General features: G+C 37.1%; 1 long non-coding RNA gene across 1 annotated transcript in view; it reads left to right on the top strand.

The window, feature by feature from the left end:
- The first annotated feature begins 1,251 nt into the window (after positions 1–1,251).
- LOC146600698 (uncharacterized) overlaps positions 1,252–26,442 on the top strand; it is a 152,868-nt gene continuing 127,677 nt past the window's right edge. The window contains exon 1 of the long non-coding RNA XR_014897597.1: positions 1,252–1,306. This is a non-coding gene — a long non-coding RNA (uncharacterized LOC146600698). The remainder of the gene's footprint in view (positions 1,307–26,442) is intronic.

Below are 26,442 nucleotides of genomic sequence, written 5' to 3'. Positions count from 1 at the left end.
CTGATGCCATTGCTTAGTATTATATAAACAATCTATAGATTAGAATCCCTTCTAGACTCTCATGCCTTTTCTAACTTCCTTAACACTCTCTACAAAAAAAAAAAAAAAAAAAAAAAAGAACAAAAATTCTGATTTTGCTACAGCATTTCCCTTTGACAGAAGGAGGCACAGTATATGCAATTAAGCCTATACTAAAATCTAAAAAGGGTGAGATCCAGATGGCTTCAGTAAGGAATTTTACATGCAATTAGGAAGATTTTTTTGTTTATAAAGCAGAATAACTTGTAAGATGTAATGCTCATTTCTTCAGAAGTGTAACCCAGAAAGAGGTTCAGCAGAAGGCATGTTCACTTCAATTACTGAAGTAACTCTTACTCACATCTCTTTTGGTTTGGTTTCTTTGATAACATTAATCCTGAATTTTCTTAACTCCTACATCTTCTTTATTAATTTTTACAGATGTCCAAAGTTGAACAAAAGTGAATGAACACTTAATAATCAACATGTCAGCTGAGGCTCTGTAYCCTATCTTTTCAAACTAGAAAGGGTATCTACCATATCACAGTAGATTTCTGTAGATTTTCTTGTAGATTTTCACAGTAGATTTCTGTATATGCTCTGTCACCCTTTTTACAAGCAACACAATAGCCTTGTTCTTTTAATGCTAAAAGTTGSCTGGAGGCCGTACAAGAGAGGCCACCAGGGCATGTAATGCTGTGGCCTGAATAAAGATTTTGCTTTCTTTGGGGCCCTTTTCTCTCTCTTATGATAGAGAAATAGTAGATGCAATATCATTCCCCCTTTTGCACTGGCTTGCTGCTCTAGAAGATGCATGCTAGGCAAGGTACAAAAGCAAAGTAAGCAATGTGCAATTGTTTTAAGTAATGCAGCAGAGTARCAGCAATCCTATCCTATGTATCCAGCAAGCTATCCTATGGGTTCTGGCCGGGAGACGGAGGCTTGCAGAGAGGGCTGAACTATAGGATTTCTTGAAGTCCCTCCTCCTAGCCATACACTTCCGTRGCCTCTTATAACAGAAATGGAAATGTTAACTATTCTCTGGGAGGGAATTCAAACTAAGGTTAATTGGTGCAGAGCATATAAAAAAAAATTACTTTTTGGAGGTACCACCTCATGGAATCTCCCCATGGTTCCATCTCTCTCTAATGTCTTTCTGGTGAATGYTCATTCAAACTACAGTTTCTCTTTTTAGATTTTTCAGCATCTAAGTGCATTGAATATGTTTCGTGATGCACACTCCACACCAGAAAAAGTGCAGAACACCTCACTGGGGTGCTACACTGAGGTAAGAGTCATTATTTTTGTTCAGCTGACCTAAAATGTACTGATTTTGAATTTATTTGCCACTTAATTTGCCTGTTTTCCTAGGTCATGCCTCAGTTAAATTTACCTTATGATTAAACTTAGTGGTTTATGTAAATAGATCTATATCTTTTTGTCATTAACTCTGATGTTTCCACTGAATAACTATTTGATATTTCAGAATTTTTTCTCATTACAAAATTAACTAGGACAAATGTGAAATACTTTTCTTAATAGCCTCATAATTACACTTCACTATGTATTTAATTTTTCTTTAAATAGATCTCTGTAGTTGTGCAGTACATATGAATGCCAAGAATCTTTCAAGTTTTAAAGCAGAGATCTCAAAACAGCAAATTTAAACAATGATAATGTCAAGAAAAGTAATTCTTATTGCTAGCTTCTTTATCTGTCTTTATCTATCTATCTCTAGACAAAGAAAAACCTATGACAGCAATTTTGCCTTTAAGGTCACTTTTTCAACATAGACAAAGTTCAGGCTCTAAATAATTTTTCCTTGCAGAATGACTAACGTAAGCTGTGTATGCTTTTTGCAGCTAATTGATTATGTCATCTGTAACCACTAACCTTCTACTCGGGTTATTTCTATTAGTGGCAAAAACAATTGACCTTAAGTACATAGAAGTCAGGTTCATGAGCTGATTCCATAAGGTCTCTGGGCTTCACCCTTGTTAGGTGGAACCAGCCTGCGCTGGGTTGTCTGACCCTTGCAGTGAAGCCATCTGGGGAAAGGTGAGAATTAGCAAAATTTGAGAATTAAGTTAATGTATCCTATGTTGCTTTCCTATTGTAGTGAAATGGGCTCAATGTTTCCTAGTAGTTACCTATGTACAAACATGCATGCACACTTTATATAGTCTCTTTGAAATAGTTTCAGAGAATAAATAAATTCATAATGTTAAGCATGAAATGCTGGTGTCTTCTGAACACACCAAAACCCTGATGTTGCTGCCTCAGTGAGAGACCTTTCTAGAACTTACTGATATTTGGGAAACTAGCAAGGAAGTAATACTGTATTCTGCAGGCTTTTGATGTCAAGCAGCAGAGACTTTCTTCACCTTACTCGTTTTCAGRGAAATCATTTAACTTGATTCTGAGCTCACTTTTTTTATATACAGAAAGCTCGAGTACACACTTAACAGATATGCTTAATCCACAAGAACGTTCTTAAGTATTGGGTTAAGGTTCAGCAGCAGATTGTGTGAAAACTATGCCTTAATGTGAAATCAAGCTTTACCTTATGGCTGAACTAAATACTTGGACTTGTCTTTGAGCTTGAACACATTATTGAAATAATAGTTTTTTACTTACATGAAACATGCTTATCAACTTGAGCAACTAAATTATTGTAGGAAATGAAGAAAGAGGGAGATAAAGAGCATGTTGGGTTGTGGGGAAGAGATGAGGGAAAAAAATGTAGAAGCAAAATCAAAGAAAAATGTAGAGCAAAATCAACTGGATTGTGGAATAGTGAACCTCCTGAATTTTCCTTGTCATTTGTTGTCTGGGCTCGGTTAGTGGTTAAGTGATTTGACTATGTCATTGAGCTCGCCTTACTATCCCATGAAAAACATTGAGTGCCTTCTTATTTTCACTGTCTTTCATTTGTATGTATCTCTGAATTCAGACCTGTGGAGAACTGAATTTTATGGAGCTATGCCAAGYATGACTGGCACCTTTCTCTTTTGTTTTTTGGCAATTATAAGTGATTCTTCTTAGAGGTGATGAACATGTGGCCGAAACAAATCGGCCATTTCATGTAATACCTTACAAAGTGCTAAGAGAGCTGTCTTTTTCACATTTTTATCTCAGATATTTGAAGAATTAAAGTCTTCTGGGATTTAAATGCTATTTTTATCAGGTTTCTTGTATCTTGCCAATTCTGGAAAATGCTAGTTTTATGTGATAATTCTTGATTTTATTTTCAAAACTTTTTATTCAAAACTTAAGCAAAATTTATATCRTACTGAGAAAAAAGCCATTATCACTACTGCTGATACTCTCAGACTTTTTTAAGTAAAATTTAACAGAAATACTGTGATAGAATTTATATCCTTCCTAGTTTATAAATATCAGATAGTTGTATATTTTTCTCAGGCCAAGATAGTTACTTCATTAGTCAAACTGATTTTATCTTTATAAACTTTCAGAGGACTTTTCAGTATGGGGGAAGGGTGTTCATTGTATCTTAAATGCAAGCCAGAATCTCACCTACAGCAATTCATGCTGTGGGTGGCAATGAACATGAAGTGACTTTATCTGACTGTATAATTTTACTTAGGATGGAAAATTCAGCCTACGTTTATGTCTTTTTCTGTTTGTGTAATGCTAATAAAAACTGGTTGCCTTTCTTTTTTTAAAGAAAAAGTGYGATGGTTTTTGTATGTAGTTTTCCAAATGGCCTCGAAAGAAAGAAGGTGTCTGCTCTGAATGAATGAACATAAATTTGGGAGAAATGTAGTATTCTAGCTATTTCTGACTGTGACAGTCCGTGCTAGTTAGAATTCATGCTYTTTAACTTAGAGTAATAATCATAGTCTTCCGTATGTTAGCTTTAACAATTGTATCAGTGGGTACTCAAGACATTAAAGGCCTGCACTTTTTTTAATGACTGCTGTACTCTGTAGAGTCCTCAGCTTCACAGAGTGCTCGTGCATAAAGGATGTGCAGTAAGTTTTCCCAAGCAGTGCTTAGGAATTGCAGTACATATGCAAATCCTTGCATGTTGAAATTAAGTTGTTTTTGTATCTCATTTAATTTTATTTTCATTGAGATATACTTTAGTAACAAGTTTCTGTAAGTCTGTATCTGTGTAGCCCTAGAACAAAGTTTATGCTTAGATGATAAATCTTGGTCAACTGCCTTATTTTGTATCAGACAGAAGGATGAGGAGTCGTGGTGGAAAGGTGCCATTTAAGGGATTTTTCTTTTTCCTCAAAAAAGAAAACTAGCAGAAACAGCACAAAAATGCTTCAGAAACACAGGGAAAAAATGGCTTAGTATCAATATACTTTCAAATGAAATTGCAGTCAGAGCTCATCTTCATTGCCCAGGGCTAATGCCACTAGACCAAAACAAACTAATGCACTGGCCTAACTATACRCTTCTGTAGATTGCAGGGATTCTGAAACTGCAGGGATTTGTTGCTGCTGCTGAGTTGCATAATGCGTTGAGCAAGGGTTTTATTTTCCATATCTGTAATATGGAAATAATCCTTCTCCTCCTCGCTAATGCGCATTGTATGATAAATAGCTTCATGGTACATTGAACRCCAGCTACAACCTATTTTCATTTGCTTATAATTTTTAGATCTGGGCTGTTTAAAGCTTGATAACTTCATGCCAAATACTTTTCTGTGCTGTGTGCATACAAAAAAAAAGTGTCTTTGGTAATATGAATGATTGCAACAGAAGCAAATCTGATGTCCAAAGCAGAGAATAAATTGGGACGTGACCATTTACATGTGCCCTTTAAAAGACTTTTTCCTTAGTTTAGAAAAAAGCACAACAACAAATTCAAGGGGAATTGCAGACCAACAGCATACTTTGTAATATACCGTTCTACTCTTCCAGGACATCAGTCTCAGAATATCAGATATTTTAAAGCATTCAATAGTAATAGAGTGATGTATTCCTATAGCTAAGTGCTAGTGTCAGGAACAAAAWTTGGAATCTGTTCCTGGATGCTTTCAAGGGCTGTGCTGGAGGCAGTTAAATAGAATCAGCTGTTTAAGACCATGATAGGTATATCAACTGTCCATTAAAAACTTCTGCAGCAACTTCTGCTTCTCACCACTGACATTCTGTGGAAGCCCAACACTCTGGCTGTGCAGGCAGTACTTTCCATCTCATCTTACTCCCAGCATGTTCAAATTCAGACTCAGAAGTCTTTGCCTTTGGAAGTGGTGGTGATGGTGGTGGTAGCGTCTGGTGTTGTACTGTTAGTTTGAAAGCATATTGGCTTTACAAACCAGGCAACGAGGTTCTCTCTTCTGAATAAGCTTTTTAAAAACAAAACAACCCCCCTCCYCCACACGCACTCTTTAATGTGGAGCTTAGCTGAACAGTTTTCTAATTATTAGAAAATAATGGATGTTGTAAATATGTTGCATGCTTCTCTTCCTTCCTGGCATAGGACTTTTCCACCAGTAGGAGTTTAAAACTGATCATCCCTACTTTATGCCTTTGGTGCTGAACATATGCTTCTTCCAGTCTTGGTCATAACCTGTTTTTGGAGCAATAGGTTCAGGCTGTGCAGATCTGATACTGGTTTCACCAGAAATTCCAGGAATTATAGGCTAATTGGATGGCATTTCTTATGTTTGTTTCTATTTCTCATCCTACATTGGCTTTGAACCTGGAAGATGACCTATCTTTTGGAGATAGCAATTAATTTGTGGGATTTTTTGAATATCTGGAGATTATGCTCCYGTAGCAAATTCCCATAGCTTTAAAATTAGACAGCTACCTAGAATTTAATGTTAGTGGCTGGGCTTGGTATAAAACTCAAGGGCACATTATTTTTGCACATATTGCTTGTGTCTCACAAGTAACTACTGTGAAAAGTCAGTGTACAATTATATGTATGTGTTTTTGTTGCAGARGTGTTGGGGGCTATTATTCATACTGCTGATGTTCCTTCTATCTTTCAGAAAGCATCTTGACTAATGAATGTTTAAGGTGCCTGTTCTTCTCTSCAATCTCATGTGTGCTGCAGAGAGAGAACAGATTCCTAAGGGAACATTTCATGACACACAAGCATTCATGAAATGACAATATAGTTCCCAGGGTGCAGTCTCTGCTTTATTTCCCTGATGGAAATGATAGGGCTCTTTCTCTGTTTCCTGCTTCTATAGTCGGTCCCATAAAGATGGGGTTGCTTACGTACATGGGAATCAAATCACCTTGAACTTTGGGCAGATTCACATCTGAATAGGAATATGGTAGTTTTCTGAATGCAGACAAGCATTTGCAAAGTTATTTGGTATTTTATTACACTTGCCACTGTGAAAGTCAGTACTAAACAAAACTCTCTGAGACTTTAAGAAGAACACGGTGACATCAACATTTATCCTTAGTCATTCAGGTTTGAAAATGCTTGTGTAAACAAGCATTTGTCCATCCAACATGCTGACAATGATAACAGACTTAATTGATGCATGGTGTCCAAATTAAAAGCATTTCTAAGAACAATTGGAYAGCTGGTGTATTAAAAACTAAAATTGATTTCTTTAAAATTGCTTCTTGAAACTGTAACTTCTAGCAATTGGTATGTAGGCTTTCAGTTTATATACTGTGAAAATAGCTGGTTTTCTATGAACAGTAGGTTTTCATGTAATATCATTTAATCTGATGAAAGTAACATAAACCCAATGGAATAAGTATATAGGGTAAATCATCACTTTAAACTCAAGACAGTAATTATTAACAACTTCACAATTTCAAAAAACATAGGTTAGGAAATAAACAGGTCAGTATGAAGGGGCTTTTTTTGACTCTTCCTGTATTATACTCTAAATTTCAAGCTTTTCTCAAGAAGGTTTAGAATTCCTTTTTCTTTATTTGTAAATATGGTAAAATGATGAGTTTAATTAAACTACATGATTTGGTGAAGATATACTGAATATTATGATACTTTTGAAGGGTAGACCCAATGTAGCCTGATACTGAATAAATTTTTAAGGGAAGAAGGAAGTTTAACTTTTATCCTGCTTGTTTTTATGATGCGTGTTATGGTAATACCTATGGATTCAACYGGAAATCAAGTCTTTTCCACATTAGGAGTTCGCACTGTTAAGAGACACCTTCTCCAGTACTGCCTTCCAGTTCCAGTGCAGGTCTATCCAGAGAGAAAGAAGAAACTAAGACTAAACCCCTCTTTCTGCTGCCCTCCAAGAGCTAAGAATTTATATATTCACTTGTCTCTGGGGAAACTTCTTTCCTGCTTCTCCAGCCAAGTGCTGAGTCATTTCTCAGCCTGAGTGTTCAAATCAACAAAGCTCACATCTAAGAAAAAGCCTGAGCTTGGGTTGCATGGGCTGTGCTCCTTCTTAGGGAACCCCTTCTGCTGTAGGTGGAAGACCTCAAAGTTTTTGCCCAGAGCAAATGCTGGGGGTGGGTAGGAAGAAGGTGGTGGGGAGTCATGCTCAAGTTATAGTGAGGAATAGTACAGGCAACATTCTGTCAGTGAATCAGACACAGATTTACTGCAAGGAGGCATTAACACCTCCTATTGTGGCATGTATCTCAACATAGTGATGGGTGAGAGCAGTGACTCTTAGCTGTATATTCTTGGGTGTATACGATGCTGGTGTAGACTCTCTTGAAGAGAGCCTTACTGCCTGACGTGCTCCTTAGAAATGCCCCTGAATGTAGCACAATTGCAGGTGACACATTTTTTTTTGTTTGTTTGAATGAATGAATCCTGTGGGGATCTAGRGTATTAATTTAGCTCTAGATGCTACCAGCCCTTCCCTGCTTCTCCCACTTTGGACTGCGTTGGGGAACCCTGAAGAGCTGGAAGATCGATCTGATTCAAAAGTCTCTCCTGGAGTCTGTACGTAACAGAGATATTAGAAACAAACAAACAAAAAAACCCCGCTGCTTCTAATTGTTAAGARCTGGATAATACAAAGCTTCAATTCTTGACGTATGTGTCTTTTCCATTTTTTTAAAGGAAAATGGATTATAGTCCTTTAATGTATTTTTATCATTGATGGGATATAACAATGATGCACTCTTTTCTTCTTTATCCCTTTCTCCGTACATGAAATGAAAAAGTAGTAAGTGGCCGTGTGCAGCCACTATCTATAATGAATCTGCAGGATCAGTAGGGATGTGTTTTGCTTTTATGAACAAGTGCAATATCCTGAATGATTTACTTCTGAAATTAGTTAGTTGTATATTAACCCTCTCCCTGTTATCATTTTCAAAATATTATACAAGTACTATGCGTAGTTGTAATGATCAGTGGAAATTTTACTAATGTTTCATCTTGCAACTGATCAGGTGTTTACCTATTCTATTGATCAGTAAACTAAGACCAAAAGAGGGAGAAAAGCCCAAACCAGCTCTTACTAAAGCCAATGGTAAATGTCTGCACTGATTTTTTTTTTTAGTAGAAATTGGATGAGATTATAAGCACCTTGCCTGTGGCCATKTAGTAAGTAGTTTATACAGGTGGGAGTGGAACAAAGGCACCATAGATTCTGTAATAATTGTGTTCTAGCTGTTCAAAAGCTTAAATACAATGTTAAAGGCATCTTTTTTAAATGTCGTTTTGGCTACRTTGTTGAACAGCTCATGTAATTTTTTTTTTCTTGTAACACTGAATCTTTTAAGTTTTCTTCTTTTGTCTTTCTTACATTAAAGAGGCTATTAAAGATATATGGCCAAATTCCATTTTTAGTGCAGCTGTAAATTAAGTATAACTATCAAGATGGAGAAACACATCATGCATTTTTACTGATGTATCAGAGAACGAATTGGGTCCTTTAAAGGAAAACAGGAAACAAATGCTCTTACTTAACTGAGTAAAATCTAATAGCTATCTACTTATTGCCAGTTTTAATTCTGAACTGTAGATTTGGAATAAAGAATAAATTATCTCTGATTCCCACATAGCCATAAAGCAGATGTTAAGAAAAAATGAAACATGTTTGGTTTTTTGCCTTTTTTTTATCTGCATATACTTTATAAAGGGCAGAACTTTGTGTTAAAGATGATGTTATGTTTGCTTTTGACAGTCAAAGTGGATTTTCAGTTCCATCTTTAGATTCCAGTGAGGCAGCATGAACTTTAGATTCCTGCCTAAGGCAGCACAAGTACAGAATGGAAAAGGAATCTCTTCAAAAAAAATCAGAAATTATTTTGATATGTCTGTATTGCCTTACCTGACTTGACAGTTTTATTTCTTTGTAGTGCCACTGGTTATCACTCTCTCTGATTATGTCTTTCCTAACTCAACATACTGCACTGAAGTAYTTAGACAGGAAAAATAAAAAAGCAACAAAGGTAGTGCATTTATTAACAGCTTCAACTTGCTTATTATAGGGCTTTGAGTTTAGGTTCCTGCTGGGTCCCTGTAGTAAATCAGCGTTAAGTAACAGAAGTCTTGAGAGACTGTGACATGAAAGCCTTGAGGAAAAACAGTGAAACAAACTGAAGCAAGTTAGGCTGTAAGATGATATATATGCTGGAAAAACTAAAAACAGTGTAATAATCCTTGATTGCCTCTGCATACTCAGTGACTGATTTTTTTTGAAGCCACATATCATTATTCCGGATCTATTAATGTGGCTTTGGACAACATGTGTCCCCTTGGAGCTGCTCTTGTACTGATCACATGTTGCTCAATATACTCACAGTACTGAGAAATGCTAAGTAAATGGATCAGACCTGCCAAATTATGTCTCTCTCTCTCAAAGTAATCAGGAAATATGTGTAGCCTCTTGGGTTGTGTGGAGGAGAGAGGGCGGAAAACAACGCTTCTGTTGCTACCTTCAGGATCTGAACCTTTTAGGATCCCTTTTGTATCTAAAGGAAACTGTCAGGTTAGGAGGAGACTGACAGCCATGAGATCATAAGCAAAAGTGGTGGTGCTTCTTTGTCAGCATGGTAGCCCCTCTGTGCCTAGAATTGCAGTTCTCCACACTAATCCAGGAGCACCCCCCCCTAGGTGAAGGAGATGCTTCAAAATAATTCCTTTGTTTTTTTTTTTTTCTAAACTCTTAATTCATTTGAGTTTGCATTCAGGAAAACTTGATGGAAAGGAAGTGTACTCACTAGGCCTGGGAATCTCATGTGAAGATTTGGTTTTCCTTTGTTTTTTGTTTTTAATCTATATTGAAATAATTAAGGGGTGAAATTATGTTTTGTTTTTTGTTTGGAGCAGTAGAGCTCACTGTTTTCTTGGTAAAAATGGAAATGGCAAGAGCTTTTCAGGACATTCATTCATGGAACATTGAGGACCTGGCAAGTCTAAAGGTAAAAGTGCTCATCCATTCAAATATGAGATTAACAGTGTAATCCTTAACACTTCCAAATAACTTTTGACCATTAAAGAGTGTTCACAAGTTGCAAACCTCATAATTAGGAAAAGACTAACCTCAAACAATACCTCAGGCAGTACCTCAGAACTATAGTCCTCGTTTTATTTCCATAAGATTCTTTTCATTGGATCCACATTTGAAGTAAGAAAAGTTACATGCAAGCTTCATCAAGCTGGGCAAAAATTTAAGTGTAAATACCAGTGGATTCCTCTTATTGGAATTACTGCAAAAAGAAACTCATAATTTAAAAGCTGACCTATCATTTATGTGAAACTAAATAAAAGCATAGTAACTTATTGTTACTGACTGAATAAAAATTGGATAGCCTCATGATAAAGCAGTGGTGGAACTGTCTCAGCAGCATGTTTTCAGTTCCTGTTAGTTTTCTTCCCAAAGCTGAAATTTCTGGTGGTCTGAGAACAACTGTTTTCTCYAGTTACAGCCCTCTGGTCCTTAGTATACACATTTGAGAAAACGTTCACCTTTTAATTCATRCCAAGAAATGCTCACATGAAAAGTTAAAGATAAGCTGTTCATTTAAGGGGGAATGTTTCAGAGATGATGCAGAGTTAAGGATGGACAGAGATAGGACTGTCATTTTCAAAATAACATCTGCACAAAGCAGCTAAACTTTCAAACCCGTTAGGTTTGAAGGCTGCTCTCATTTAAAAGCTTTTCCGATGCTGGGGTACCGAGTTGTCTGTAGGCAGAACAGTGGCAGCACTGGCTGCATGAACAACAGCTGTGTCCTGCTTAAGTTTGGGCTTCAGCTGTTTTGACCCAATAATTGAAATGGGGAAGGTAGTAGGAAGTGGAGAGTGCTGTCCTTGTCTGCATGCAGCAGTAACTCRGTGGGATGACATCATTGAACCAGCAGGGCTGTAGCACCAGACTGGTATCATTTTCTTTCTGTGTATGTTAAGGAGAAATAGTGGCTTTGAGGAGCTATTGCTGCCCCTGACCCTACCTTCTCATTTGCATATTGTTTTAAGAGCTCTGGCAGAGTTGTTATGGAAGTGTTAATAGGGCAAGTGAGGACAGAAAATGAAATTCATGACACAGCAGGGAGAAAAAGGCAGAGGGAGAAACCCTAGGGGGAAGAAGAATATGCCATTTAGGGCATAAGGAATTTCCATAGTTAGTCCACCAGTTCTTAGGTACCTTAAAAATAGATGTAATGGTCAAAACTTAGTAGTAAGCTTTAACTGACACAGAATACAAGTGAATAGGTAGCATGAGAAAGACAAGACATATAAAGAAATTTAAGACTGGGTAACTAAGTAGAATAAAAAAAAAATCTAGAATAAAACTAGATTAGGTGCTTACCTAGTATTGTAAAAGCAGTGTTAACTTTTGCCAGGAAGGCAGACTGTCTGTTTAGACTGTATCTCCATTTGTCTCAGCAGTAAGAAGAGAGAATGTGTGAAGTATTTAACAGCCAAAGGGCTTAATATTCAGTTTTGTTACAAGGGATTTGCAAAAGAGTATGTGGGGAATGTATCTGCTCCCTTTACTCTTTGGAGCTAGAACTTTGGAAAAAGAAAAACTATTCTTTTTGTTTTAATACTGTTGATATGATAGCTAGCRCTGCTGGGGAAGATTAACTTTGAATTACCTGTTTCATATGCCAACAAAATTTTTAACTAATTGCACAGGCAGTGCTGTGAATACTTGTGAAAACTTMAATGTGTTGAACAGTGGGATGCAAATGAAAACTTGTGAGATTAAAARGTGCAACAAAGGATGGAACCCAACTAGATGATCTGTGAGTCAGAGAACCAGTTTGACCTTCAGATTCATCTAGCAGACAAAAAGTAGGCAGCAGAATTGTGAAAAGTTTCTTTCCTCTCAGGAGGCATAAGCAAATGATAGATCCAAGYTGAGTATCTTTATTAAAGCAGTGGTTTGTATGTGGCATTCAGTCTTTAAGTTATGCAAGAGTTAATTCAAGAGCTTTTCAGAATCAAGCATGGGTAGGTTTGATACCAAGATTCTTCCCCGACAGGAAACTGCCTAATAAAGGGTCTCCAACTTATTCAGAGGTTTAGGGCATCATGCAAGCCCCCRTCAAAACAGGATCGACAGGGCCAAAATAGAGACAGAAAGTAAATGTTTTGTAGCTTAGAGCAGAAGGGAGCGGGGAGAGAAATGATGGGAAAAAAATTGATACAGAAGTTTTGGGAGGCTTTGAAACCTCTGCTACAGGTACTTGCTTCTAAGGTGAATRCCTTAAAAAGTGGGAACTAAGAAGAGGGTAAAAGAAGGAAGGCTGGCTAGTTTGTGTGAACAGTGCATAAATCCCTGCTCTTTACGACCTCCCCTCCCCCCCTGTCCTGTCACTTTTATGCAGCCAAAAATGACTGAATGGCTAAGTCACCCAACTGCTTTATAAGTGAAATACAGTTGAAGCCAAGGGAAGAAAGTGTGATAGCAACACGCCTCCACATCTAGTCATCTTGCAGAAGACTGAAACAGCCGGTCTTTCGGCTATTTCAAAGCAGCAGGTGTCTTGGGGGCTCATAAAGCTCAGCTACTACAAATTTTCCGAAATCAATGAATGCATCTATACTCGTAACACAGACTAAAGATTCATTATGAGAAATCTCATATTTATTATTCAGTTTTTGTTTTCCCCACCCACAGTGGGACATCTTCTGCTGCTTAAAAATGAAAGTGAGAGTGGCAGATGAGATGGGAGAGACATTTTACATACCTGACACCAAGTTAATTTTTCCTATTTGTCTATCATGTACATGTTTTGAGTGCTGTATTTGGCAAAGAGTGATTCTTCACCCAGGCTAGTTTATAYATTTTTATTTATTTATTTATTTATTTTTTGCAGAAACATAATAGGAAGTAGCTATTAATCTGACTTGTACCCACTGTACTTGGAGGTAACAAGTTACTCTCTCTGTACCATGCCTAAAATGTGAATAATAACACTTGGAGGGAAATGTTTGTTTTATGTAAGGCATGGGGGATGTTCTGAGAACCGCAGATAAAATGTATTGAAGATGTTCAGGAACTTTATTCTTTTGAATATGTAATCACTGTATTCTTCAGTATTGAAAAGGTAAAGGCAATAAAAGAGAGAAAATGTAAAATAAATTCTTTGTCACCTTCAGGCTTAATATATTTGAAAATAAGTAGCATAATAATTAATATTTAATTATTAAAGGATTGGAGCATCTGTCATGTGAAAAGAGGCTGAGAGAGCTGGGACTGTTCAGCCTGAAGAAGAGAAGGCTTGAAGGGATCTTATCAATGTGCAAAATACCTGATAGAGGGTATAAAGAAGATGCAGCCAGACTCTTCCCAGTGCCTCTTGTCCTTTCACAGAATACAAATAGGCACAAATTAAAATGCAAGSAATTCCATTTGAACACAAGAGAAAAATCTTTCACTTGGAAAATGATCATGCACTCGTTTGGTGTCTCAGGGAGTTGTGGAGCCTCCATCCTTGAGGGTATTCTATAGCTAGTTGAATTTTGTTTTGAGCAACCTTCTCCAATTAACCCTTCTTTGAGCTGGGGATTTGGGTTACRCAACCAGGAGAGATCCCTACCAACCTCAATAATGATTTTGTTATATTTCAGCTTCACAGATTTATACACTACTATATGGACCAGAACTACAGCAAACTATCACAAAAATATGATACTAAATTATAGCATTTGAACATAAAATGAAAATTGATAGATTTTTCTGTATTTTTAAGAAATAACAAGAGCCCTGATCTCTTTGTAGACAGCTGGATTCCACTGTCTGTTTGTGAATGGAGTTTGCAACACAGAAGCCATTTCAAAGAGAAGGGATACAGAGCTCCATCCTGTCAGAGATGTCTAATCTAGTTGGCAGCTAGAGAACAGAACTTCACTTTATAGGCTATTTGAAGATGAGAGAAAACTTGAGAGTCAAAGCCACATGTGTGCAGCACCGTAGGCAATAAAATCACTTTTAAAATGTTAAGCATTTCAACAGATTTTTAAATACAGGTAGTTTGTGTACCTAGCATGGACAGTTCTTAGCTAATACTATGTGACATGTCATCACTTAAGTCAACATGATCACTCTGGCAATGCTTGGGTTGGCAATACTTGGGTTGGGTCTAGTCCCTGGGACTTTTTCTAGCGCATATACTTCTCATTACAGGAAATTTACTTGGGCACCTAGCCCTTAATGTTATACAGGTTTTAAGTGTCTGGCCACAAGCAGACAGAGGCATCTCTGCATCTGTGTGGGAGAAAAGGAGATGATGCTAAAGCTAAACTTCTGTATATGTTTATGTCCACGAAAACATTGCATACAAAGTATCAAAATGTGTCTCTGCTAGCCCCACCACTTTAACTGTAGTGAAGAGGAAATAAGGCAAATCTGAATGCAATTTTTGTCAATTCTGAATACAGCCTTATGTAAAATAAGGTTCTACAGTTTAATAAATGTAGTGGATAGTCTTCATCTGTATGATGTATATATGTTTAAAGGCTTATCTCTCTTGGCCTTAGACCCAGAAATCAGGTAGTTATCTCTGTCCACTTAGTATCCATGGTAGTCCTTATCTGAGGATGATTATCTTTCAAAAGGCTCTTCCTGTGTTAAGGGTAATGGTGATAGCCATGTTTTAATGTAGACTTTASGGAAATGAGTAAAGTATTCCCTAGTAAAATTAGGATACTGATGTTTAGTTCCCTCTTATACTGTAGAATTTCAGCTGCGCATCCTCTTCCTGTCACAAATATGATCTTTTCTCATATTCCATTACTGTACTTCCTCCTAATTTAAACCTTCCTGTAGCTCTGTTTCTTCTAAAAGAGGAAATGAGGCAGTACAACTCATGTAATGGGAAAAGTTCTCCACATTTTCTCTATACTCCTTCTTAACACAGTTGCCAAAGCTTTGTTCTCACCCATTTCATCCTCAACAACTAATATGAGTGTTAACACAAGCTTTCTTCTTGCTATTGGTTATTGGTTGATTCTTGCTATTCATTGTTCTGGCAAATCTGATCAACTGAATGGCAAAACACATCACAGGGAGAGGCATATTTGTAGTACATGGCTATTAACTTCACATCTGGTTTTACAGAACTACTGTGAAATACAGCACACTTGCCCATTTAGTAACAATGTTTGTTTATTGTAAATATATAATTATATAGAGTGAGTTCTCAGTTATCCAAAACTCSCTTTATGAACTATCTCTGTGATTCCCTCTTCTCTTTACTTCTGATCACTTGAACTTCAAATTATCCAAATATATTTGGTTTCTCCAGTGTGGTTTGGCAACTAGGGTTCTATTATGCATAAGCTTGATTCATAATGTGGCAATAGTTTGTTAATGACAYGTATCTACTTCCATAATGTTCTCAGGAACCTGTGGATGAAACATGGCTGCAGAAATGTTAGGACTATTTTTCTTCGAATTATAGTGGTGGGAGAAAAGGATGTATTTCTTCGAGCACATAAAAACGTTTCCTACTTACTCGGATAACAAAGTACTGTGAGGAACAGCGTGGATGCCTCCACAGTGTTCTCCATGGTGCTTTCATTGGCTTCCCTGAAAAAAAAAATGGGTATGGAACACCCTATTTGGTGTGAATGAAGCCACTGGAATCTAGCTCTTTTTGTACATTACTACAGGCTAATTTTTCACTAATTTGGCATACTGCCCAACTCCAACTTTTCTCTGCTCTCTGTGCTCTTGAATAGTGAAACTACCTCCACTTTCCTTCCACTGCAGAAAATGTTCATTCCCACCTAGTAGTTTAGATACAATTCCAGCCATATCTCCCTTTGTATCTTCTGCTCCAAAGCAGCCAAGAGTTTCTTACGGCTTGTATCATATCTGAGGGACAACATTTTCTGATTCAAACTGCTTGCTTTGCAGGGTTAGTTACATTCTGCTGAGAGGGGTAGGACAACCTTGTTCCAGTTTAGTAATCCCATACAAAGGAGATGAAGTTCATTCTTTGTAGCTTTTTGCTAGCTCACCACCCTTCTATGCAAACAGTCTTACTTGCAACAGTGTCAGCTCTCTGATACCACCTTGAGTGCCTGTTGCTGGAAGAACTCCCCTGTGTTTCACTAGCAAACAGAAAAGCTGTTGAGCCTGTAGTCAGAAGTATCATAGAAAACATGGATGTTCATGCTCAACTATCTTGTGCTAACACAACCAYGTGATTTCTATACACCGTGTATGGCTATGTGAAGCCTGATTAAGGTCTATTGCAAATTAAAGGTAAGCCCGGTAGCAACACTGCAGGACTGAAACCTTTGTTGATCATTGTAGCAGGTGAAGCATGTTTTGTTTACCAGTTGTCATATGTTCCTGAGCTATGTTCCTTAAAAAGAATACATCTTGGCAACACCATAGGGAGGTCATATGTGAGGCCCCTTTTTTGCTTTGCTGTAGCTGTTYGTTTGGGTTCAGGTGGGATGTCCTGTAAAGAAGGAAAACATTTCCCTGTGGAGCTCATTGCAACCTAATAAAACCAATGAACCAATTGCTAGAGAGGCAGCACACCTGAAGAAAAGAAAGATTTATCCTGCCAAGATATATTGAGCAGGCACATTTGGTTACAATATTTTTATATTAAATTTTATGCATTTTAAAAGAACATGTTTTGAATGTATTCTTCTAATGAAACCTAGCTTCCAAGCTTCAAAACCTCTTTGGTTTATTTTCAGGAGTTCAGCCTGTGCAAAAGATTCAAGCAGATTCCACTTGACTGTTTTTGCTGACTACAGTCATTTTGAATTGAATAGATTTACAAAAAAAATCCTTCCCGAGGACAATAAAATCCCAAAARTTGATTTTTCAGAATTAATTTTTTTCTTATCTAAAGCAAGGGTGGGAAATTCTGTGGATATTTGAAATTTGAATACTTTCAAAAACAGTAACTGAAACTTCATCTGCAGCCTAGATTCTATTTCCACAAATATTTGAATAAATGATCGTGAACACTTCAGAATTATCAGTTTCTATGGAACRTCACCATTGTCTGCCTTAGTGAGGGGATCGTGCTTTTCTAAAAGTTGTATCAGCTTATCAGCTTTATTATTTATTTCTGACTGCTGAAGAAATTCTTGCTGATACAAATTGTCTTTGTATGAAGTGTGAACCAGAATTCTTCTGACCAGTTGTGCTTACTAAAGTTTCCATGGTATTTTTGCAATAACAGTGGAGTGTATTTGTTCACCAGACTATCCGGTCCAAACTTCTACTAATGTAAGTATGCTTTGTTTAATGAACCTTCTTTCCTACTTCCTCTGTGTCCACAATGTGATTTTTTTTTTTTTATGGAATCTAATTCCTTACATCTTGTCTAAAGCCTTAACATTTCCATGAGCTCTACACAGGATCTCTTGGAGCTAATGGAACGACTGGGGTTACATTTGGAGCCTATACTGGCAGACTGTGTGTAGCTATTTCAGAGGCTTTTCATTATAGTGCTGTGGGAACCTTCAGGATAAAAAGTGCCATATATATGTGTGTGTGTTTTACTTAAAAGTATGTATGTGTGCACAGATTTGGAAATCTGTGATTCAAACTGTAGCTTCATTGCAAGTCTATGCAGCTGTGACAGCTTACACTAGTTAATGGGGCCTTGAGTGTTTCCTGATTTCAGGTAATTGGAATAGCTGGACCAGGGTGTCCTTCTAGCCTTGTATTTCAGCATGAATACTTTTGTTCTGGATTTAGTGTCAGCATTTCTGCTGAATTCAGGAGAGACAGAATTCATACTAGTGAATGACTGTTAGATCTTTGGTCTGTCAAAGATGTTTGCTAGGGYCTAGGAGGGTCTCTTACCCTGTCACTGAGTTAGTGTGTGACCTTAGTAAAGTCCTTTCACTTCTACTGTCTTTATTTTCGGTAGGTAAAGGATGGTAATAATTGCTAAACCTCTTAAGTTTATTGTGAGGATTAATTGACTAATGATTTTAAAGCCCTTCAGCTCATCAAAAGACAGTTCTGGATATTATTTATTTGTCTTATCAAAGACCTAACACTGGTCTGAACTAGTGAATAAAAGTGAAAATGTATATATGCTATTATTGATTCCATGAGAGATCTACCACATCTAAATCACTTTGTTTAAAAAAAAGTGGGGAAGCACAAATGATTTGGCAGCGTTTCCACCACTCTGGCCATGAATGATTCTCATTCAAGTTGCTGAATCATTCTGCACAGCATTTTATGTTCTTTAAAAACCTTCATATTTGATAAATCATCCTGCAACTCCAGTGTTACTTAAATTAACAAATGAGTTTTATCAGGACATTAATTCAGACTTTTAAAAAATTTATACTGCTGCTATAACTTGTGTAAAGCACTCAATATGCTTGATTGTTCTGCACTAATTTTAAAATTCAGTAGCATCAACTTGAGCTTAACGGCACCTTGTTGGTTTAAATCTCCTTTGGCTTAATGGCCTTAATTTGCTCTAACTGATACATGTTCAATGTGAGAATTTAAGGATTGAAATAAAAACAGTGAAAGGCAACAGAATTGTTAAAAAGCTTTGAGAAACAAAGGTTGTGGGATAAAGTAAGATTAAGTGGATTTGGGCATAGTTCAGTTGGAGGAAAAAGAGATTTAAAGAAACACATATTTGAGATTCCCAAAGGCACAAGTAGCATGGACATCTTTCTGCCAGTTGTTTCTTTGAACATCTCCTAAGGCACAGAAAACCTTGATTCCACTTCTCTTGAATTTAAAAGTAAATCTCCTGTTGACTTCCCTGGAATAAAATCAGGATTTAAATGCTGAAGGTATCCTACAAGAGGATAAGGAGTATTTATTTCAAATAGTACAGGAAGAAATCATACGTAAGTATAAGGTGCATTCTAAGAACTGATGGGATAATTGGCACTTTTACAGCATTGATAGAAAAAGCTGGCAGTGGCTGCTGCAAAAGGCATTTGGAGTAGTCTTGATGCATGCCTTTGAGACGTGGAATTATGAAATCGATTCTCATAGATGAAGTGCAACTTTCTGCTATGTTTTAAGTGGGAGTCCAGAATGAACTCTTTTTGTGTTTTGTTACCAACTTGGTACTTGTCTGCATGCCAATATTACAGTGTGTGGTCATTTACTACATCCTTTAAGGTCCCTAATATGCTGTTAGTTTACTTTAGCTGGAAGCCATGCTATTTTTAGGGATGAATGGACAGATATAAAATGTTTTAATAGTAGAAGAGTTATAGTGTAGTTTGGCTGATAATCAAGAAGGAGATACTCCAAGTTGGCATCTCCTCCCTCTTCATCTTTAGGCAGACCTAAACTTGGAGAAGTGTAATCTTTTTAAATTGTACCTCACAACGTTGCTGAAGTGCTAGGACCTCTTTCTCCAAGGAGTGAATGGGATAAATATAGTAAAAATCTGGCCAGCACATTTATGTGGCCCGTTGCATTTATTACAGTACAGCTAGTAAAAACTTTGTGCTCGCCACCCATGAGTTGATCCTATCGCTTGTTGCTGTAATCATCTAAACCAGCTCTGTTGCTTGTTCTAGCAGCAGGTCTGCATAGCTCACTGATTCAGGTGTCTGACCTGATACGCTGTTTGGGAATAATGGGGCCATTGCTCAACTGTCTCTAAATTCCATCAGTAGTATTTTCTAGTGTTTGCCAAGTTTTCTGGTTACAGTTGTATTTTCCACCTTACTGAGCTTCTGGGGGAAGATACAAAAGTGACACTCCATTGTGAAAGCAAAGGAGAGAGATTAGAAAGCAATTGCTTTGGAATAATAAAATACTTGAAAGAAAAATGTAGTGTAAGCCCACTCCTTCTGTGATTTCAGGATATGTCAATGCTTTTGTCTGGTCAGAGACTGTGGTAATAGACATTTTCTCATCTCGGCACTTGTACAGAGCTTGCTTCTCTTGGATGAATGCTGTCTTGGATGTCTCTAGMTTCCTCCCTTAAACTATGTTTGCCCTATTCTATATTGTCTTGTGCAGGAAGCCCATTTTTTYCATGGTGATGGATCAAAACCTGAGAAGCCAATGGTATCAAAATTCATAAGGATAAGTACTTGTAGAGTTTCCTGTGCATTTTGGAGAATAGTGAGATGTCTGGTACAAAACTCAAGATAGAAGACTGGTACAAAATAGAATTGTATCTGTTTTCAGAGTGTGTGTCTCTCTCAAAATATGCCTACTCAGTTAACTAGTGGTATTTGCTCTTGGAATCCTTTTGGAATTTACGTGTTCTGGGACTAACCTGTGCTTGCACTAGGTATCTACTTTTAAGGAAGAAATAACAGCAGGTATACTAGTAGTAGCCTGGTGGCTCATTGTATTGTAGGAGGATAACACGCCACAGAAATGGTGCAGTATGGCTGAATCTTTGTCTAGAGTCTCTCATTAGACCTTGTTCTCCTCATTAATCACTAATATCTGGTGGTAGTTGAAACTGCAATGTTACCTCCCTACATAGCTGCAAACTGTTCCATGTCCAGTGAAATGCTGTATTGGGAGCTCTAGAGGAATTAACTTTCTCACTTCTGCCTTCTTTTCTGTGTATGAGACAAGGTAATGCTAATTTTCTATACAAATGTTTGCATAGAGTCTGTTTCTTCTGTTAATAGTCCTGATCTGTCCATGCTTGTGAAATTGTACTTTCCACTACCAAGGAAGAGATCAGAATATGGTCATAAAGTATCATATACATGATAATGCGTCTCTAGTAGTCTTCTTAAGGAAAGTAATATGATCATGCTGATTTATGCTAATGACTCACCTTTATGGTCTGGGAAATTGGATGCTGTTTCTAATTATTTTTTCTATCTTATTTTACAGTGTCACTCCATTGAACAACCTGATAGATGCACTATGTGTATATATGTGTGTGTATATATATATTTACAGAACTTACTTCTAAAAAAGGGCCGAGATAGAAACATAGGACTTGAACAGCCTGAAACTCTCTCTTACTTTCTCTGAAAATGGAGACATGAATGCAGGTTGAAATTTTGTAGACAGATTTTATATCTAATAAGGAGCCACGTGAAAGCACTTTCTTATTTTGATAGGGAATCWAAGCTGAAATTGCAATCCAAATGTTCACCCAGTGTAATTTTTGCAGAGTGTATTCTCATTGTTTTGCTTTCTCTCAGTCCTTGCCCAGGTAAATTTCCAAGCTTTGAAAACTGTCTTTTTGTTTTGTTATTTGTTTTGTTTTTCTTCCATTTTGGAAGAAACATTCACTTAAGATGGTTCTTGCAGTGATTATTGGCATGTATAATCAAATACTTGATTATATACATGCCAAATATTTRTGATTATTGGCATGTATATAATCAAAGTCCAGACTAACAGTGGTAAAATGTCACTTCTGTTCTTTCAATAATTTTCCTTTGTCAGTGTCTGTAGACTCTTCACTTGCCACTAAAGTAACGGTGAAAATCACTTCTGTGCAGACAAAATACGCAGTTTATGCATACCACTAAGTTCCATTTAGTTAYCTGAAAAGAAGTTTTAAGCAGTGCCTTAGCTTTGTGCTGACTCTTGAAGGAGAGAAGAATTTCCTTTTAAGTGAATGTATGTCTTGATCTTTCAGTACTTACGAAGGATTATAGTCTCATTTAGAGCGGTAAGTGCTGAGAACCTCAAAGTGGCAGGATAAAGTTTGGCCTATAGATTTACCATGGACTAGTTTTGACTGTCACTTGCAAGAAACACCAGGACAATAGACTGGTGAGTTTCTCACAGCTGAGATCTTTTGAGCTATGGCCTCTGGGTCAAAAATCTCTTGCTGCCACGTTGGACTTGCTGAATTTGTGAACAGCATAATGATGACCTGTGGTAGGGTCCTTTTTCTTGTGTATTGCAGAGTAACAGCGGGAGTTGGGTTTATTTCGGCACACTGAAGATTCAGTAAGTTTAACCTGCTTCATAGGGAAAGTGTGGCAGGCCGTGGACTATGCCTCCAGTAGTTTGGTCCCTATTATGATTCAAATGTCTGTACAGAAAATTTTATAGATCTTTCTTCTCAAGATCTCAAAATCCTTCCCCTCTTATCAGCACAGTACAAACAAGAACTTCAGAGGGTTCTTACGCTTCAAGAAGAAGGAAGTGGGTTTTGTGTCTGGGTAGAACTAGACTAGCTTAGAAAAGGCAATGGAAAGCTACCTGTTGGGAAAAGGCCAGTTGCTCAAAGGTAGTATTTCTGTGATGTGCTTAGGAGAGCACTATYTCTTATATATTGCCCGTGTACTTAACGTGCTTCAGAGTGCTTTACAATTATGAATTAGGAGCTAGTTGTAGTACAACATCTGTAGGCAAGTGTAGTGGCAATTATATATTTGGCCAAAGCTCACATGCTGCCTAGAGCAATTGCAAGCTGTTTATTATACACAGAGATGTTTGGTTCAGGACAAATGTGTTGTCTTTAAAGTTTTCATGTAGTTTTAAATATCTGTCTAGAGAACCAGTACCAAGCGTAGGACTCTTAACACATTTGTCAAGCGTGTGCCTGTAATAGACCAAAATTCTGCTACAAAATGCCACTACATGGTACTGAGGTGCCCACACTCAATCTGAATCCACAGAAGCCCGTACTTGTGTGATTTGCTTGTTATGCATTCTTCCAAAACCAATTAATCATTTAATACATACTCTTAAATACAGATACAAACAAATTAATGCAGAGTTATGTTAAAAGAATGTTACATATATTACCGTATGAGTAAATAGGTAATCTGAGAAAGTTTAGAATTTACTGAAAGTAATGTTATTGTAATATAGTATCCATATTTTAATCTGACAGTTTTGTCAGCCGCAAAACTATTCATGTGCTCATGAAGACTTCATTCAAATCAGACTTTAAAAAAAAATTGTAAATCACTAACATAGAATCACAGAACAGTTAAGCTTGGAAAGGAGCTCTGGAGAACATCTAGTCCAACTCCACTTCTCAGAGGAGAGTCAGCTACAGTAGGTTGCCCAGGACTTGTTGGATTTTGAGTATCTCCAAGGATGGAGACCCCACAGTCCTCTGGGGAACCTCTTGTATTTCAGTTTATGCCAATTGCCTCCTGTCCTGTCGTGATTTTTTTTTTGCTGTTTGTTGTCATTTTTTTGCTCCAATAGCTATTGTAGTTTTTGTATTGTAATACCTGTAAACTTTATCAAAACAACTCATTTCTTATTTTTGATTTTGAAAATTTTCACTTTTAAAAACTCTAGTTTCCTCAGGGAAAACAGATTCCAGTAAAGATTTTTAAAAGTGGGGAAGGGATAACAGGCTGCAAAGAAAGATCTTTCCCCCCAGAAGACAGCAGTAGCTCCATTTTTCTTCTGTTTAACTGTTTGTGCCATAGCTATGATGATGCTCAGAAATGCAAAAATCATAAACAGCTTGATTCCASTGGTTCTAGGCCTTTACATGTAAACAAAATAGGTACTTAGAGGCAGCCATCTGGTGGCTCCAGTGAAGTGATACCTATAAATAAGAGTAATAGAAGAAGAAATTTATTTYATCTTCCTAGATGAGTACAGTACAAGGTTTAGCCTTACCCCTGAGGGAGAGATGACTGAATTTTGCAATGATAGCAGAATTGCTCCTCGATGTACCCTTTGCCTCTATGGCTGATGACACTGAGCTTAAAGTTATCCCTTTAGAGATGCAGGGCAAGAAATGAAAATTATCATTTTTATACCTTTTGTGGCTCTGTTCTTGATGTACCTCTGCTCTGTGCCCTGCTGAAGCTGTTTAGGTCAGGAAAGAAATCTAAGGAGAAGTGTGCCATTTACTACCCTCTCCATTTCCCCAAAGGCTGGTTGTGATCCCATCATGTCCCCTTTTTTGCTGGCAGAGCTGGGCCATGAGTTTTTTATTTTATTTTTTWTTATTATTGTTATTTTTATCTTTGATCAGTAAAATGCAGTTTTGCCTCTAATGTGAACAAAAGCTTGCCCTAGTTCTAATCTTGCTTATTGGCATGGAAAATATTTCTCAGGCCACTATAATAACCGTTAAAACTAGACACAACCTCAACTGTTACTCTTGACCACTTCAGAGAAATACATTAGTTAATTACTAACTGTTATTACTGCCAGCTGGTACCTGGTTTAAGTCTGCTGTTTGTTTTACTGCAGCATGCTGTGAAATAGCTCTTCTGTTGATTCTCAATATGCAGATGTCCTCCTTGACTCTGAGAACCTACGTGAAGATACAGACCCTGATCATTCTTAATAGCTAGCTCTTTCACTAGTCCTTATTTCTCTGATACCTGCTTCCTATATATTCTTTTATTACCTCTCCATTCTCCCACTGAACTTAACGTTGGTTTCAATGGCTGGAATCTCCTACCTGCAGAACAGGCACAACATAAGCAACAGAAGTTGCTTCTTATCCTTTTGTGTAGATGACACCTGTAGGAGTAGCTCCGCTTAATGCTCCCTAACACACTTATTCATACTTATTGTAGTTAATTTTAAAGATGCACAACCCACTATGTTGTAGAAGCTCTGCTCAGCAGCTATAACATAACAGAGGCTATGTATTACTAAATGGATGTGGTGTAATGGAGGCCCTTCTCAATTTAACAGCTTGTTTTCAGCTCTGCTGAGAACTTCTTAAAGGTACAGTTCATTACACCGTACCCTCCCCTTTCCTTACTGAACCTTTTTTTTTAGTTCTTACTGATACAAATGAGTTTCATAAATGCAGCAGTCACAAAATGACCTAACAGGTTCGTAATGACAATCAAAAAAGAAAATTCAAAGTTCAAATATATTTAATAAACAGCTCAGAGAATAAAAACAGGTAAATTGCATTCCCAGTAAGTTTAAGAATGAGGTAGTGGAGGTTTCTGGGTTGTCTGACTCTTAATTTATGCCAAGTAGGAACAAGAACTTTTCTTAGCATCTCCCTTCTTAAGCTCCTCCAGTTCACTGGCCCTCAAAGGATTGAATTGCTCTACAGGTTTCAGTAAACAAACTTTTAATATATTACACAGCGGCAAATAGAACAGAGGCTGCAGTGAGGATTTAGCCTAAAAAAAAATCTTACAGCAATAGTTTTACAGTTATTTATGTTAATGGATTCTGTATTGGTGTTGATCAGATAAATTGTTCATAATTGAGCATTTAAGAACATTTAATATATACTGAATTTCTGATTTATGGAACGTGTCTACTGGTCAAAAGATTTATGACTCTTGTCAGTGATCTGTGTATCTGGTGGTGCCCGATTTATTAATTAAGAAAATAATTTCCCARTAAGGCAACTGCTTTGTGAAAAAGACTGATTTATAAGTGTAAGAAATGATGGATAGTTCATGTATTTGATTTATAAGTAGTATTACTGACTTGTAAGTCATACAAATGGTTTGAAAGTCAGTACTTTACACTTTGGGTATAAATATCTGTTTTATTAATAAAAGTGGACTGATTTATATGACTGATTTGTATATCTTGACGCTAAACTTCGGCAGCAAGTCATGCTTTGATGCTCTTTAGTTCTCGAACAGGTTATTTTCTAAGGTCCAGATTTTGTAATAGCAGTTTAGTTCATGGATATTTACTTTACATTCTTCTCACTTCATGTGCTTACCAAGATAAATTTCTCCCTTCCTTGTCGTTTTTAGGACACTGTCTTGCAGAATGTTGTATATGGTTGTTTTTCTGTCACTTCACAGCTTCTCTCATAGCAATGCTTTATGCACAGCTGTCATATTTACCAATAATTTCTGACCTTTTCTTTAGTCTGGATGTCACTGCGAGAGCAGCTAGTGCTTTTTTCTTAGTAGCTGCATACAAATTACCACAGCAAACAAACTAATGAATGGGTAGAATCATAACCGAGGTGGTTAACAAATCTGTTAGAGGTTTGGGAATTTGGAGAAYGCACCAAGTATCTTGGGATAGTAAGCTTTCTGTTACATAATTACATCAAATGGATATGTTCCTACTAAACTTATAAGGAAAGGAAGGTGCCCATATTACCCAGGTGGGTCATTCCTCTCTCTCCAGTGAGCACTGAACCGTATCTAAAACTTATGTTGCAGTATTAATCTATTTTTTTCTCTATATACTATTTC

Source organism: Rhea americana, unplaced genomic scaffold (genome assembly GCF_003343005.1).
Source record: "Rhea americana isolate MKP2758 unplaced genomic scaffold, rheAme1 scaffold_118, whole genome shotgun sequence".
NCBI classification, from domain to species: Eukaryota; Metazoa; Chordata; class Aves; order Rheiformes; family Rheidae; genus Rhea; species Rhea americana.
The sequence above is the reverse complement of the archived record's forward strand: the minus strand, read 5'-3'. Positions and strand labels throughout refer to the sequence as shown.